Raw genomic sequence first — 14,902 nt, 5'->3', positions numbered from 1 at the left:
TGTGGCGGTGTTATGGTACAACAATTGGGAGTTATCAAGAGGGGAGAATGCGCCTCCTCCGGTTTTGCAAGAGTTCGTAGATGCTTTCATTCGCCACTATTTGCCACCCGAGGTCCGGCAAGCTAGAGCGGATAGATTTCTGAATTTGAGACAGGGAAGCATGAGTGCCCAGGAATATAGCATGCAATTCAACTCTTTGGCTAGATATGCTCCGACTATGGTGGCCGACATGGGATATCGGGTACATATATTTGTGAGTGGTTTGGGACCGCATTTATTTAGAGATTGTCTGACGGCTTCCTTGCATGACGGGATGGACATTTCCCGGATACAGGCCCATGCTCAGAATTTAGAGGGGCGACAACGACAACAAAGGGGCGATCGCGACAGTGATAGGACGCAAAACAAAAGGGCTAGATCTGAGGGCACAGGTGGTGATTATAGAGGGGGATCGAGGCAGGCTTATTCCAGACATTCAGGCCAGTCAGCAACTAGTGCACCTCCCCGGTTCGCGGACAGGGGATTTGATCGCTCTTTTCCGTCAGGACAGGGTCAGAGCTCGAGAGCTTCGGGTTCTCAGTTTGGGGGTGATTATAGTCAGAGGAGACCACCAGTTCCACGATGTAGTCGGTGCCGCAAATTACATTCAGGGTCATGTCGTCAGGACACTGATGGTTGTTGTGTTTGTGGGCAGACCGGACATTTGATGCGAGATTGTCCCTCGCGATATGGTAGAGGTGGGGTTCAGCCCACAGGCTCAGTAGCGGGTTCCTCATCAGCACACCCCGCAGGGCAGACTTCTCAGATGACAGCAGGCCGAGGCAGAGGTCGAGGGGCAGCATCTAGATAATAGTCATATCAAGTACCCTTCAAATGTCACTATGGATTATATCAAAATAGGACGTCTAAAATCATAGACATGTATCAAGAAATAATAAAATAAGTTATGGGAATCAAGAGCATTAGCCATCCTAGTGTCTCTAAGAATAGGATCTTCTTTGGAGTCATATACACGTCATTTGTTTGTTTCATAAAGATCATGCCAAAAGAAATAAGGGTTAGCTTACATACCTTATAACCAGTTGCTTAATATCCAAGTTACCTCAAGTCCGTTAATCCTTGGTCTATAGCAAGGAAAATAGTATTATTGCCATTCAACGTCGGGCTTATCATGATTTGACCATTACCTTATTCTACGGGAAGACGGACATCATCTCCCATATTTCTTTAATGACTACAACTCAACCAGTAACCAACACAACCACAATAGCCTCTTTAAACCATTTCCAAACTCAAACCATCGATATACAAGGGTATACACCAAGCCAACTCAATACACGCTCATATACAATACCTTGTATACTTACTCCTTCCAAATTCATAAAGTATGTCAACAGCAACACCACCATAATATCGACTACTACCCATACATAAATAAATTAGCTTAATAACACAACAACAACATGGTCAGAATAGTCCATAAACCCAACATGAACTTCAACATATATTGGAACTCTTTCCCACAACTTACCTTATCCAAAAATTTGTATAAACTTTGAAATAAAATGGAATCTTACCTCAAGAGCTCAAGAACACTTTAAATTCCAAGATTACTTCACTATGAAGTAATCTTCGACTTGCTAGGATCCGAAAGAATCAATGTTTAAATCGGGAAAACATAAGAGAAATAACTATGTTTAAACTTGAAATGAAATGCACCTTATGAACTCTTTAACAAAATCCGTGTAGAATAACTTTGAAATTAATGTTCTTTAGTTACAAAAGGGGAAAGAAAACGAGGTTCAGCAACCCTATGTTGCTCTTTTCATATGTACGAAGATATGTGTGTATATATGCATCATAGAAAAATGCATGAAACAAAATGATAAGCTGAACTTAAATTATAGATTCTTTTTTTTTAATACCATGAGTCACAATAAGTGTACCTAGCTTTGTACACGTGTAACACACTCTACACCAAGCATTTTGGTCTTATCCATAAATTATTATTTTAATATTATGAAAAATATCCCCTTAATTATCCAATGTTCCAATGTGGTAAATATATCATCAACAAATTATAAGTACTTTATAAAATTAAAACATATACTAATATTTCATAAAGATCAAGACATGAATAAAAATTCTATCTTATCAAATTCTAAATTTCCCCAAGCTAATATCATGAGTACGAATTTTTGTACCATTCATTTTTTTTAAAGGTAAAAAGATAATTTTCTTTTCTTATGAGAAAATAATTACTATTCTTATAATAAAAAATCTCATTTATAAATCTCCTCATGTAATATATATAATAAAGAGAATATCTGAAAAAAAGTAGTAATATCAATAACTATATAAAATCATATTTATCACACCTTTTACAAAAATATTTCACTTAAAAGGAAATACCATATCAAAATAATATCTAACGACATAAAGGTTGTCAAACTGACGAGGTCTCACAATAACACTATCATAAACCCTCTATGACCTCATGAATGATCTTAATCCTTTCAAACTTGTATGGGTTTAATACGATGCATCCCAGCGTATGAAAAATACGAGATGTAACACCTGCCCACTTGACATGTGGCCAGCCCACTTGACATATGTCCCACTATGGCATGCACCAATCAAATTCAGCCATGTTGTAGTGGGGCCCACTTAGTGGTCTACTTAAGTTAATTAATCATTAACTCCCACTTAATAATCTAATCATGGTTAATTAATCCCTAGTCTTCACTAATGTTTCTACACTAATTGTAATTAATGTGCAAACCGTGCACTATTAAAATTGGGATTAAAAAGTCTTTGTCTCATACCTCAAAATAATCTTGTCCTTGAACTTATGTCGATTAGCTTACGAATAATCCCAACGTACCAAAATACGGGATATAACACCAGCATATGGGTAAGTCTAGCGAAGACCCGCATAAGCACTTGATGCAGTTTGTGGAGTTGAGCGAGAATTTCCAATACAGAGATGTTCCCAATGATTATGTGAAGTTGTCCTTATTTCCGTTCTCATTGATTGGTGAAGCAAGGGAATGGTTGACAAATCTGCCTGCAGGTTCTATCACTTCTTGGGAGGTATTATCGAATAAATTCATCGACAGGTTTTTCTCACCCAAGAAAACAAATGAGCTGCAAGGGAGAATTGCTAACTTCACTTAGAGAGATTCTAATCTCTGACACACCCTTGGGAAAGGTATAAGGGCTATTTGCGAGATTGGTCACATCATATACATCCAAAGGAGGTCATTGGAAACTATTTTGTTGAAGGACTTAAGCATGAATCAAGGGCCTTATTGAATGCATTACCTCAAGGATAGATCTTAAACAAAACATATGAGGAGATGGAAGCTCTGCTTGAGTTGATGTTCGAAAGGGTTTATGAGTATCAAGGAACTAGCTGGGGGTCACCGCAAAAAGCTGATGGGGTTTTTCAGGTAGATGATGTTGTAGCCATTCGAGCTGATACAAGTACTCTTACTAATGCGATGTTGAGAGTGTTTCCTCAAGCTTAACAGATCCAACCAGTTCAACATATTCAGCAGGCAGCGTGTGTAAGTTTTGGTGAGTCTTATGATTATTCTAATTGCCCATTGAATCCAGAATTTGTCTATTATATGGGGCAACAAAACCATGGTGTCGGAAATCGTGGGAACTACTATGGAAAAAATTACAATACTCCATTCGGGAAGAAGGCCTTCCACAATACTAACAATTATTAGCTGCCCCAGGCTCAGCTAGCTAGCAATTTGGAAGAGACAATGAAGAAGCATATAGCTCAAACAAAAGTAAGGCAGCAGCAAAATCAGAAAATTTAGAGTGAGATGCAGAAATCTATTCATGAGCTTGAGCGTCAAATGGGGAAGATGGCTATTATGCTAAATGTTAGACCACAAGGTGCTCTTCTTAGTGATACTGAGAAGAATCGAAAGGAGTGCAAGGCAGTCACCTTGAGGAATGGCAAAGAACTTGAAAAAGTGCCTCCGAAAAATAAGAACATACCCGAAGGAGAACTTATCCATGCTAAGCTAGCTGAGCCAAAGTAGATAGTCGCAGAGCAACCCGTAGAGGAAGTGGTTCGATCACCCCCTCCCTTTCCATATCGACTTCAGAAACAGAAAGCAGATTCGGCATTGTTACACCTTTCGTTTTATTGCAACGAAATTTGGGCCTATTGGTGGTGTGTACCTTCGGTTCGGTAATCTGCACCAGAGTTTTGGACATTAGATATTTTACCTTGTATGTGTATAGGAGTATAGGTATGCATTCTTGACATTACGAGGGAATTAGAAGTGAAACGAATCGAATCGGAGCAAAACGGAGCAGTTCAGAAAAACTGCTGAAACCAGTCAGTGTCGATGGCCCAAAAGATGACCGTTGATAGGGTTTTGCAATCATACATCTCAGACGGCATTTCGACGGGGCATGTCGACCCTGCTCGTCTACCCGCGGATCTGGAACTTTCTAGCTCTGATTAAAAATATAAGATTCCATGTTTTTATTCTATTATTCTCTCAAAAATAGATCCTACATATCTCTAGAACTCTCCAAAACCCTCCCTCTATTTCTACATCAAATCTATACCAAGAAACCAAGATCAAAAGCCAAGATTAAGAGATTCATGTGCTTGGAAGCCTAACATGGTTTGTGAAGAGTAAGAACTTCTTTGGTATACAAGGGGGGATTTCATTCCAATGGAGTAGATTGACTCAAGGATTATTACAAAGTGATTAAGGTGAGTTTTATGTTTATTTCATGTTATTAAAAGTATTGGTAAGTTGAAAGACTTGGATTATGGAAGGGAGGAGACTATGGAGTACAAACATGAAATTAGTAATATTCTTGAATCTTGACTTGACTTGAATCATAGTTCTTGATATGTAATGAGAATAATATTGCTATGAATAGTATTAAAGATGTTGTAGAGGCCTTGTATGAGGATGGATACAATATGGTGCCATAGCTAGAGTTATGAAGGATTTTGATAGGGAATGTTCAGGATTTAATAATGTCTAGCTTGATGAAGCTATTGATCAAAATATTGTGGGTATTGTTATTGATGTTGGGAGTTGCTTATTACGTGGAAGAAGTCATCGAAATAAATGAGATGTTGCCCAATTTTTGTTTGCTTTGGCTTAAGCTTAAGTATGTTTTCAATTATCTAATTTTAGCACGAACTCTCTTGAATGTAGAAACGTGAATATTGGAGGGAAGTGTTCAAGTGATAAAGTTAGCAAAACGTAAAGGTATATAAGGCTAGTCCCGTCTTTTCTAAGGCATGATTCCTATGACATGACTTCCTTTATCTTTCCATGACCTTCTTACATTCCAAAAAATATGAGTCAGCATTTATAAAGAGCTTCCTATGAGATAACTATAAGAAATATGTTATGAAATTGATAATGATGATGATGAGTCTAAGCCTAGAGATCCTAAAGCCCATGATATGATATTTCCACGAAGCAAATGATTCTTGTACGATTCTTTGATGTTATTCATTGTTGCTAGACCCACCTTATGATTACCCCATAATGGAAACAGGAGTTCTCGACCTTACGTCACCCCGATAGAGTTGTAGTATCTAATTGATTTCTTATGCATACTTCATGGTAAGTATATGATGATGATGATTACGCCGTGCCTATGTTATAGCCCGTATTTCATACGTACGAATGATTTGAAGAAGTCGTGGAATGTTGAGGGAAAGATCGTTTTCCAAATTTTTTTTAATTTGCAAGTAGGTTATGAAAAAGACTAAGGGCGAAAAGGGAAAATTCACAAAATAGCCCGTGGTAATATTATGGAAGTCTAAGGGTAAAATGGTAATTTCATAAGTATTCAAGAAAATTCTTTAAATTTCCAAGATGGACGTGTGGCATGGGTAGAATGTGCTCACATTTGAATTAAATGGGGGGCTAATTGTAAATTATAAAAATTCCATGGACAAAGCTTGTACAAGAAGACATTAGTCTTCTTTGACTAATTAAGAGAAGTTTCAAGAAAATGAAAGAAACATCTAGAGAGAGAGCATGTGCCCCTCACATGCATGTTACATATATATATATATATATATATGAGGGGGAGGTCATCATCTTATTGAAGAGAAAGCATGAACAAAAAAAAAAAAAAAAAAAAAAAAGAGAAGGGGAAACTATAAAGGCCTATTCGGCCATGGAGGAGAAATATGGGGTTTCCAAATTTGATCCCAAAAATTATTTTCTTCATGTATTCCTACTAATTCAAGGATGCTCTCCAACATGGTATGATAGTTGAAGCAAGAGAATTACTCTTTGGTGAAAAACTCCAATTTTAGCTAAGTTGAGAAGTTGTGAAGGAAAGGTAAGTATTCATATCTTTGTTATATTATGGATGGTTTGTGAGTATTATAGTGTGTGAAAATGGATGAAATTCATGAAATGCATGCATGTTGGTTGTAGCCGTGTGGGTGGTTGAGTTATGTAGAATTGATGAATTAATTTTACTTAGTACTATAATTGTTGTGGTTATAGATGGTTCATGCATGTTGTGGTATGTTGAAGTGAATGAAACTCATGAAAATATGTAGTGTGTATGTGGGCCGTGTATGTGTGACTTGGTGTAGAGAAAATAGACTAATTTTATGTAATGTGTTGGTTGTTGTTGTAATGTGTAGAAACGAATAAAATTCATGAATATGGTGCTTGTAGTTGTGGTGGCCGAATATAGTAGTGTATGTGGAAGTGATGAATTAATTTTATTTAGTAGCTTGACTATTGTGTTGTGGATTCCATGATGTAAAATGAGGATTTGATGACTTGAAATGAAGTTGAAATCGTTGTGGTGTCGTTGTGGAAATAAATGTGACACTAGCATGAATTCTTATAATTGTATGAACGATAGTATAATACGTAGTTGTTGGTGAAGTTCATGAATTTAGAAGGAAGAAATGTGTTGTCATTGCCTTGTTGCATTTTGGAGATTTCGGGTAAGGTGGCATGTTGGCTAGACTAATTTGAGTGTCGAGTGAATTACTTGGAGTGTTCTTGAATATTATTTGAATGGTTTTGGAGTAGTATTTGAATATGCAAGCAATTGTATTGGCTTGGTTGTATGCGGTCGAATTGAATATAATTGTTGGTATTGTTGTTGATAATGTGGCCGAGTTCCATTCTCGGGTTTGTTGTTGTTGAATTGGGCAAGTTAAACTTTGTGGGATAGAGTAATTACAGGGGAAGTGATGCCGAAATTTCGGTAGCCAAGTGTCATCTTAAGAATCCAATCCTAAAGCACTAATCAATGTTTGGTAAACATGACCAATTTGTAGATTTTGGCAGATTTGCAGCTTGAATTTGGAGTCGCATATGAAGCGGAAAGAGGTATGTAAGGCTTCACCCTTCTTTCTATGGCATGTGTAACACCCCGTACCTTTAACGAAAGTTTTGACCACGATCCTAGACTTAGAACATCAGATAAAGAATGTGGAAATTGAAATTTTTCTGTTCAGTTGTGATATGGTGGTTTACGCCCATGAACAGTGACCGTATTTCAATTTACGACCATGAACAGTGCCCGTAAACTGAAACCAAGAATTTCTGAACATTCTGGAATTTGACATTTTGAGGTCATATGGTTAAATACGGACCGTATTTCACTTTACGGCCCGTATTTCAAAACGTATTTCGAATTTGGGAAAACTTCCTTGATGAAAGTTGTAGAGCATTGAAATACCTTTCCAACGGTATCTTACGCGGGTCAAACGGACATCTGTGCAAGGAGTTATGGCCATTTTACTGAAGCGACACAGTGCAGTCCAAAGTGCAGAATACGGTCCGTAAATCAATTTACGGCCCGTAAACTGACTTTACGACCAGCAGTGTTCAGGTCGTAAATTTCACTTTCACAGAACAATATATATTCGTCCATATCAGTTCAACTCATTATTTTTCATTCCTTCAAACCCTAGAACGACCTCCTACTCTCCTCCAACATCAAGAACACCAAGGTAAGTCCATTCTAATTATTCCAACTCAATTCTAACATATATCCTTGTAATCTAAACAATAAATCATCATTCCTAATATAGGGTTTTCAAGAAAACCCATCTCAAGATTCAAGAATCAAGATTTGGGAAATCTTCTCCAAAATTCAAGTCTTTAATTCAGGTTTTGGAGCAATTAAGGGTTTGCAACATATTTCCTTCCAAAGTGATTCAAGCTAGGTTTTGGGTGTTCTTCAATAGAAAAGTGAATTGTTAAATCTTGTTTAACAAATTAAGGTATGCCTCTTTTGAACATACTCTTTTGATCGATTTTTTTTATAAACTCTTTGATTTTGATTCGTATGTCTCTTTTGAAAAATCTTATTTTGGAATGCATGACTTCTTTTCTTGAAGGTTCTTTATTGAATAGAAAGGGTGAACTTCTCATACAAAACCCTAATGTATGTCTAAGATTTTAATAATGTTCTTACCCTTATCATTGATAGATTTGACGGGTTAGAATAGAGAAAATGGCATTGAAAGCTCGGTTATGATTTTTGGATATCAAATGATTTGTGGGCTGTTTTGGTATGATTAAATGGATAGAATTAGTTGGATATTGATATAAAATAATTGTTGTGATTGTTGTTGATGTTGTTGTTCTTGAATTTGGAAGTATAAATATTATTCAAGATCCTTTAATGAATGAAAGGAAAAGAAATCTTTTCATGTTCCTTGAACTCTAATTCATGTTTAAATGGTGGTTAATGTGTGTGAGGGGACAAACCCACATTAAACCTAGATTGTAACAAACCCTATATATGTATGTGATATTATGAATGTTTTCCTCTATAAGATATGTTTAATAATGATGGTTAAGGGTTGGTAATGATATTCTCATTGATGATTTAAGACATGGAAATCTTTCGTAAAGAAGTTATACGTTTTCAAACATTGGTCGGAATAACTTATCCTTTCAATATGGCATAATGCTCCGTAATGATAATTTGACTACAAAGATGATTTCTTTTAGACAAGGTCATGCGTGTGTAGGGTCAAGCCCGCATCGAACCTTACACGAACTATACTACTTTGTGAAACTCGCTTTTCCCCATTATTGGATGATTGAACTTAAATCTTCTAAAGGTTAGACCTTCAACTTGTTTTGTTGTAAAATGGGTTTCTTAAACTTGAAATTTGAATAAGATATTTGAATAAGATTCTCAATCGGTGGTAACTTGAAATGCCTCTATTTGGGATGATGACTTGAGAAGTGAGGTTCGGCCCTAAGCCATAATTGATAATTTAGTAATATGACATTATTTGTATTTTTTGTTTGTGTTTATGTAACTGTATGGTAAAGTTGTGTTTGTCCAGAGGACGATTAGCCTCCGTGGTTTCCTAACCAGGAGTATCGATTGATTGATTAGTTTGCCTATGAGTGGCTTGCTTTCTATCTTGTTTCCTGTGAGTGGCTTGTAGTGATATAGAATTCGTAAGTGAAATTCTTGGCATGGTAAATGGTAAAGAGTTAAATTGATATGCCTTTCGTTGATCGATATGTGTAATGAACTTAAATGTTATTGACGGTATGACTGCTTTGAGACAATTGGTGAATCGGCTTCTATGCCATAGACTTTGTTGTTCTGTTTGCCTTGCTATTCGGGAGGAGGAGTAGCCACTATGGATCCTAGTGTATTAATTGCCTTGCCATTCGGGAGGAGGAGTGGCCACTCCCGGGTTCGCTACCTGGGGTGCATTAATGGCCTTGCTATTCGGGAGGAAGAGTAGCCACCGTGAATCTATATTTCGGTATATTGCGCAGTGTGCCTAGCCATTCGGGAGGATGAGTGGTTACCGGGGATTTCATATCCCGGTGTGTTTATGCCTAGCCATTCGGGAGGATGAGTGGTCACCGAGACTTTATAATTCGGTGTGGTGAGTTGTGACAAGGGAACCCTACGGTCATTCCCTCGATGTGATTGATTCTTGGGCTTGTGTCAGTATGTAAAATATTCGTATATGTGTAATATTCGTAATCTCTCATGGAACCGTTGTTGACAATCATGATCAATTTGAAAGGCATAATTAAAAGTTGTAACTTAACAAAAGACTTCATAATCGATTTTTGATAATTCTTATGGAGATACACATGTTGAATACTTGTTTCTATATTGATTAATGGATTTGTAAACTGTTTAACAAATGATATTGAGAATCACAAAGTGGAATGGCTGTTTTTATGCTATCTTTTTCAGAACTGATTTCTTTATATATTATTATATTTTATTTTCATAATACTTGTTGTCCCCGAGGCACTCACTGAGTACAAAAGTACTCAGGCATACCATTGTTGTTTTTGATGGTATGTTAGGTAACGAAGAAGAGCAGGTTCGTGATACTTTCGACGCTTAATAGGACTTGCTACTGCTGTGGATTTGGTGAGCCCACATCCTTGTTCGTGGGACACTTTCCGTTTCATTTATTATTCTAGATTTCCGGGCTGCGTCCCGAAGTTTGACGATTGTTATGTCTCTTAGAAGCTCCATAGATAGTTGTCAGAATTGTTGGTAGATTGTCAAAAGTCTCGTACGACTTAATGGGTGTTTGCCACGTTGATGGCCATTGCTTATAAAGACTTCCGCTGATTTAATTCATGTGTTACATTTAATTTATAAATTGTTGGAGGCGAATATTGAACCTGGCGGGTTCAAGTATTATTATTATGTCGTTTAGGTTCTTCCGATGTTGTTCATGACGTCGGATGCCGGTCACGTCTAGGGTGGGTTTTGGGGCGTGACAGCATGTCTTAGACGTAATAAGTCGGATACGAGCCGCGGGGACAATTCTATCCTCCGGAATCCCCACCTAAAGTTCTCTTTTTCAATCAGTAGAATTGAACTAAAAAGTGTGCAAAAAGTTGGAAGAATTTCCTAAACCTCTAGAACTCGCATAAATAGGACCCGACTACCCTAAAACTCTCACAAGTAACGCCGGGACATGTAATATATGTAAATTTGGTACGCCGCCTCATTTGATCCGAGGTGGGCCCACTGTTCCCGAATTTACCTTAATGTTCCACTTGACCTACGTTGAAGCTGAATCCAAAAGAAACTTTTGATCCTTATTCCATTACCAAATGACAAGTACTGTACCTATCCCAACGAGAATACTTCTATGACGATAATGATAACGATGACGTCAGAAAAGAGAATATGCCTATGATAAGTACGACAAGAATGATTCCACGAATAAGAGTCTTGAGCTAAGAATCCAATGTGAATATGAAAGTGTTGTACTAGTTTCTGCAAGACTTCAAAGCATATGAATTGATGGTTATAATGCCAATGATCTTATTCTGTGTCTCCTCTTAAAGCTATTTTCCGTCGATAGTCTCGCCTTATAATTATCGTTCCTTCAAGGTGAGACAAAGTGACCATGATTATTCCATAATGTAATCGGAGGTCACCGACCTTACGTCACTCCGATGGATACATGACTTTCTTTGGGCTCTCATGCATGCCAATTGTATGCCATATGTATATGAATGTGAATATGTATATGTATATGTATATGTATATGAGGAAAAGGGGAAGGGCCACTGTTACATCACCACCTGATTCAGCTGGATTTCGTCCCGGACGCGGGATATGGGAAAGCCGGATACGACGTCTGTATATGTTATATATATTTATATATGATATGTTGGGACACTGTTGGGGAGGGGGGTGGGAGAGCCGATGTACTCGGCGTCTGTAAATGTGAATAAAGGATACCGTTTTCTGAAACGTTTTGTTTTCTGTACATGTAAATAAGAAGTACTGTTTTCTGAAAAAAAAAAAGACTAAGCATGCATGGCATCTGCCTGAAAGGCATTCATATGTACAGGTTATTTCTGTCCCAAGATAAGCTCTATATGTCTACTCCGTTATTATTCATACTTTATATTCCTTTATTATGTTACTATTCATGCCTTACATACTCAGTACATTACTCGTACTGACCCCTCTTCTTCGGGGGCTGCGTTCATGCCGCACAGGTACACCAGACGAGCCACAGCTATCATAGAAGATGATCCAGCGGAGTTGGCAGGCTCCACTTGTTCTGGAGTGTTGCCGAGTCAGAGTATCTGAGCTGTGATGTTTGTTTGATGTTAGAGACTTTGCAGACAGAGTCATGGGTATAGAGTGTCAATATTGGTAGACGGCTTCACCAGCCGATATGTTATTATGTTTTATGTCACGAGTCTTATATGGTGTCAGATTTTACTTATGATTTTGTTTTTTGAGAACTTACTGTGTAATTATTCCTTAACTGATACAAGAGTTTGTCTATGTAATAAGAGTCAGTGGGTTCGCTCGACTCCAGATAAGGGGTCGGGTGCCCATCACACCCTAGTAAAGTCGGGGTGTGACAGCCTAGATGGCCGGACATGTCACCGCGAAGGCGGGCTGCATATGATTACACCGTGACTAGATGGCCAGATATGTCACCGTGAAGGCGGGCTGCATATGGTTGCACCGTGCCTATATGGCTGGACATGACACCACTAGTGGCCGGCGTGCGATGGTTACCCGGACACGGGTTAACGATGATGGTATATGTGACATGCATAACATGTGTTTTCTTTTAAAGGATAAGTAGGTTATATCCTCGCCTCATGTTTCATGATTTCTTTACAATGTTAGTATTATTCATGCCTTACATACTCAGTACTTTATTCGTACTGACGTCCTTTCTTTTGGACGCTGTGTTCATGCCCACAGGTAGACAGGGAGGTGGCCCAGATTCCTAGGAGCTATTCAGCAGGCTTACAGGAGCACCCACTATTTCAGAGGTACCATTTTTGGAGATATTATTTTGGTGCACATATTTGGGCAGGACGGGGTCCTGTCCCGTCTTTATGTCTAGTACTCTGGTAGAGGCTAGTAGATAAGTATGTGTGGGTAGTTGATGTCCCAGGATGATCACATTATATATTTGTATATTATTTTGTTTGCCGAGGGCCTTATGCACATGATGGTAGATATGTTTTGGGAGTGATAAAGGTTTCCTTATGGCTGGTTGTGTTGAGAATACTAAATTCATTCAAGATGAGTATGATTATTAGCAGAAGGAGTGGTGCTCAGTAATCAGCTCCGGGTACCCGTCATGGCCCCCTTGTCGGGTCGTGATAAAAGTGGTATCAGAGCAGTTCCGTCCTAGGGAGTGTCAACAGGCCTTGTCCAGTAGAGTCTTGTTGATGGGTGTGAAGTGCGCCACACTTATAAACAGGAGGCTGCAGGACATTTAGGAAAAATTACCATTCTTCTTCCTATTAGATCGTGCCATAGAGCCATGTTATAAGATTTTCTCCTCCCTAATTGTGCGTTATGATTTCAGAAATGACGGTAAAGAGAAAAGCTACCGCCGCCCAGAAGGGCAAGGCTACTACAACACAGCGAGTGGAAAGAGAGCCACCAACTAATATAGAAGAAGGTGAATCTCATAATGAGGCTCCATCCAATACCTCTTACACTCCACCTAATTTAGAAGAACAAGAGGGGCTTCAGCTTCGGCTCCTATGCCTCCAGTTCCTCCACCAAGTGCTTTGAGCCAATAAAACCTTTTGAAGTATCTACTCCTGTTGGTGACCCGGTAATAGCTAGACAAGTGTATAAAAATTGTATAGTTGTGCTATGTGATCATCAGAATAAATTTGATTTAGTTGAGCTAGAAATGTTAGATTTTGATGTGATTGTGGGAATGGATTGGTTGGCCTCTTGTTATACCAATGTCAATTGCAGAATGAAAGTAGTTCGGTTCGTATTCCCGGGAGAGCCCGTGCTTGAATGGAAAGGTAATACAGCGTCTCCCAAAGGTAGGTTTATTTCCTACCTTAAGGGAAGGAAGATGATAGAAAAAGCCTACATTTGTCACCTAGTTCGAGTTCATGACACCGAAGCAAAGCCACCGACTTTTCAATCCGTCCCGGTAGTGAATTAATTTCCGAATGTATTTCCAGATGAACTTCCAGGCCTTTCCCCAGAGAGAGAGATTGACTTTACCGTTGATGTGTTACCGAATACTAAACCAATTTCCATTCCTCTTACCGAATGGCTCCTGCAGAATTGAAAGAGCTAAAGGCACAACTGAAAGACTTACTTGAGAAGGGGTTCATTAGGCCCAGTTCATCACCGTGGGGAGCACCCATCCTATTTGTGAGAAAGAAATATGGTTCCTTACGGATGTGCATTGATTATAGACAGCTGAATAAGTTAACGATAAAGAATAAATATCCTCTCCCGAGGATCGATGATTTGTTTGACCAATTACAGGGTGCCAAGTGGTTTTCCAAAATTGATCTGAGATCGGGGTATCGTCAAGTGAGAGTTAGAGAAGAAGATATACCCAAAACAGGTGAATGTCAGGGTATCGCCATTATGAATTTCAGGTGATGTCATTCGGGTTAACTAATGCTCCGGCGGTATTTATGAATCTGATGAATAATGTATTCAGGCCTCTCTTAGATATGTTCGTGATCGTGTTCATTGATGATATTCTAGTATACTCTCGGATAGAAGCAGAGCATGTAGACTATTTACGCATTGTCATTCGGATCCTTCGGACTCGTGAGTTGTATGCTAAATTTTTGAAATGCGAATTTTGGCTGAATTCTGTGACTTTTCTGGGCCATATCATTTCAGCTGACGGCATTCGAGTTGATACTCAAAAAATTGCGCTGTGAAGACTTGGCCAAGGCCTGCAACACCTATAGAAGTCTGTAGCTTTCTGGGATTGGCAGGTTACTATAGAAGGTTTGTGGAAGGGTTTTCATCTATTTCAGCGCCATTAACGAAGCTAACTCAGAAATCGGCAAAATTTCAATGGACTGATGCTTGTGAACACAATTTCAGGAATTGAAAGATAGACTAACCTCAGCCCTAGTCC

The 14,902-nt window shown here is 38.5% G+C and overlaps 1 long non-coding RNA gene across 1 annotated transcript; it reads left to right on the top strand.

The window, feature by feature from the left end:
- The first annotated feature begins 7,415 nt into the window (after positions 1-7,415).
- Positions 7,416-10,667, top strand: LOC132642452 (uncharacterized). Its single transcript, XR_009583169.1, has 3 exons — positions 7,416-7,996; positions 8,078-8,269; positions 10,347-10,667. It is a non-coding gene; the product is annotated as an uncharacterized LOC132642452 (long non-coding RNA).
- The last annotated feature ends 4,235 nt before the right edge of the window (positions 10,668-14,902 follow it).

This window comes from Lycium barbarum, chromosome 5 (assembly GCF_019175385.1).
Source record: "Lycium barbarum isolate Lr01 chromosome 5, ASM1917538v2, whole genome shotgun sequence".
Classification (NCBI taxonomy): domain Eukaryota; kingdom Viridiplantae; phylum Streptophyta; class Magnoliopsida; order Solanales; family Solanaceae; genus Lycium; species Lycium barbarum.
The sequence above is the reverse complement of the archived record's forward strand: the minus strand, read 5'-3'. Positions and strand labels throughout refer to the sequence as shown.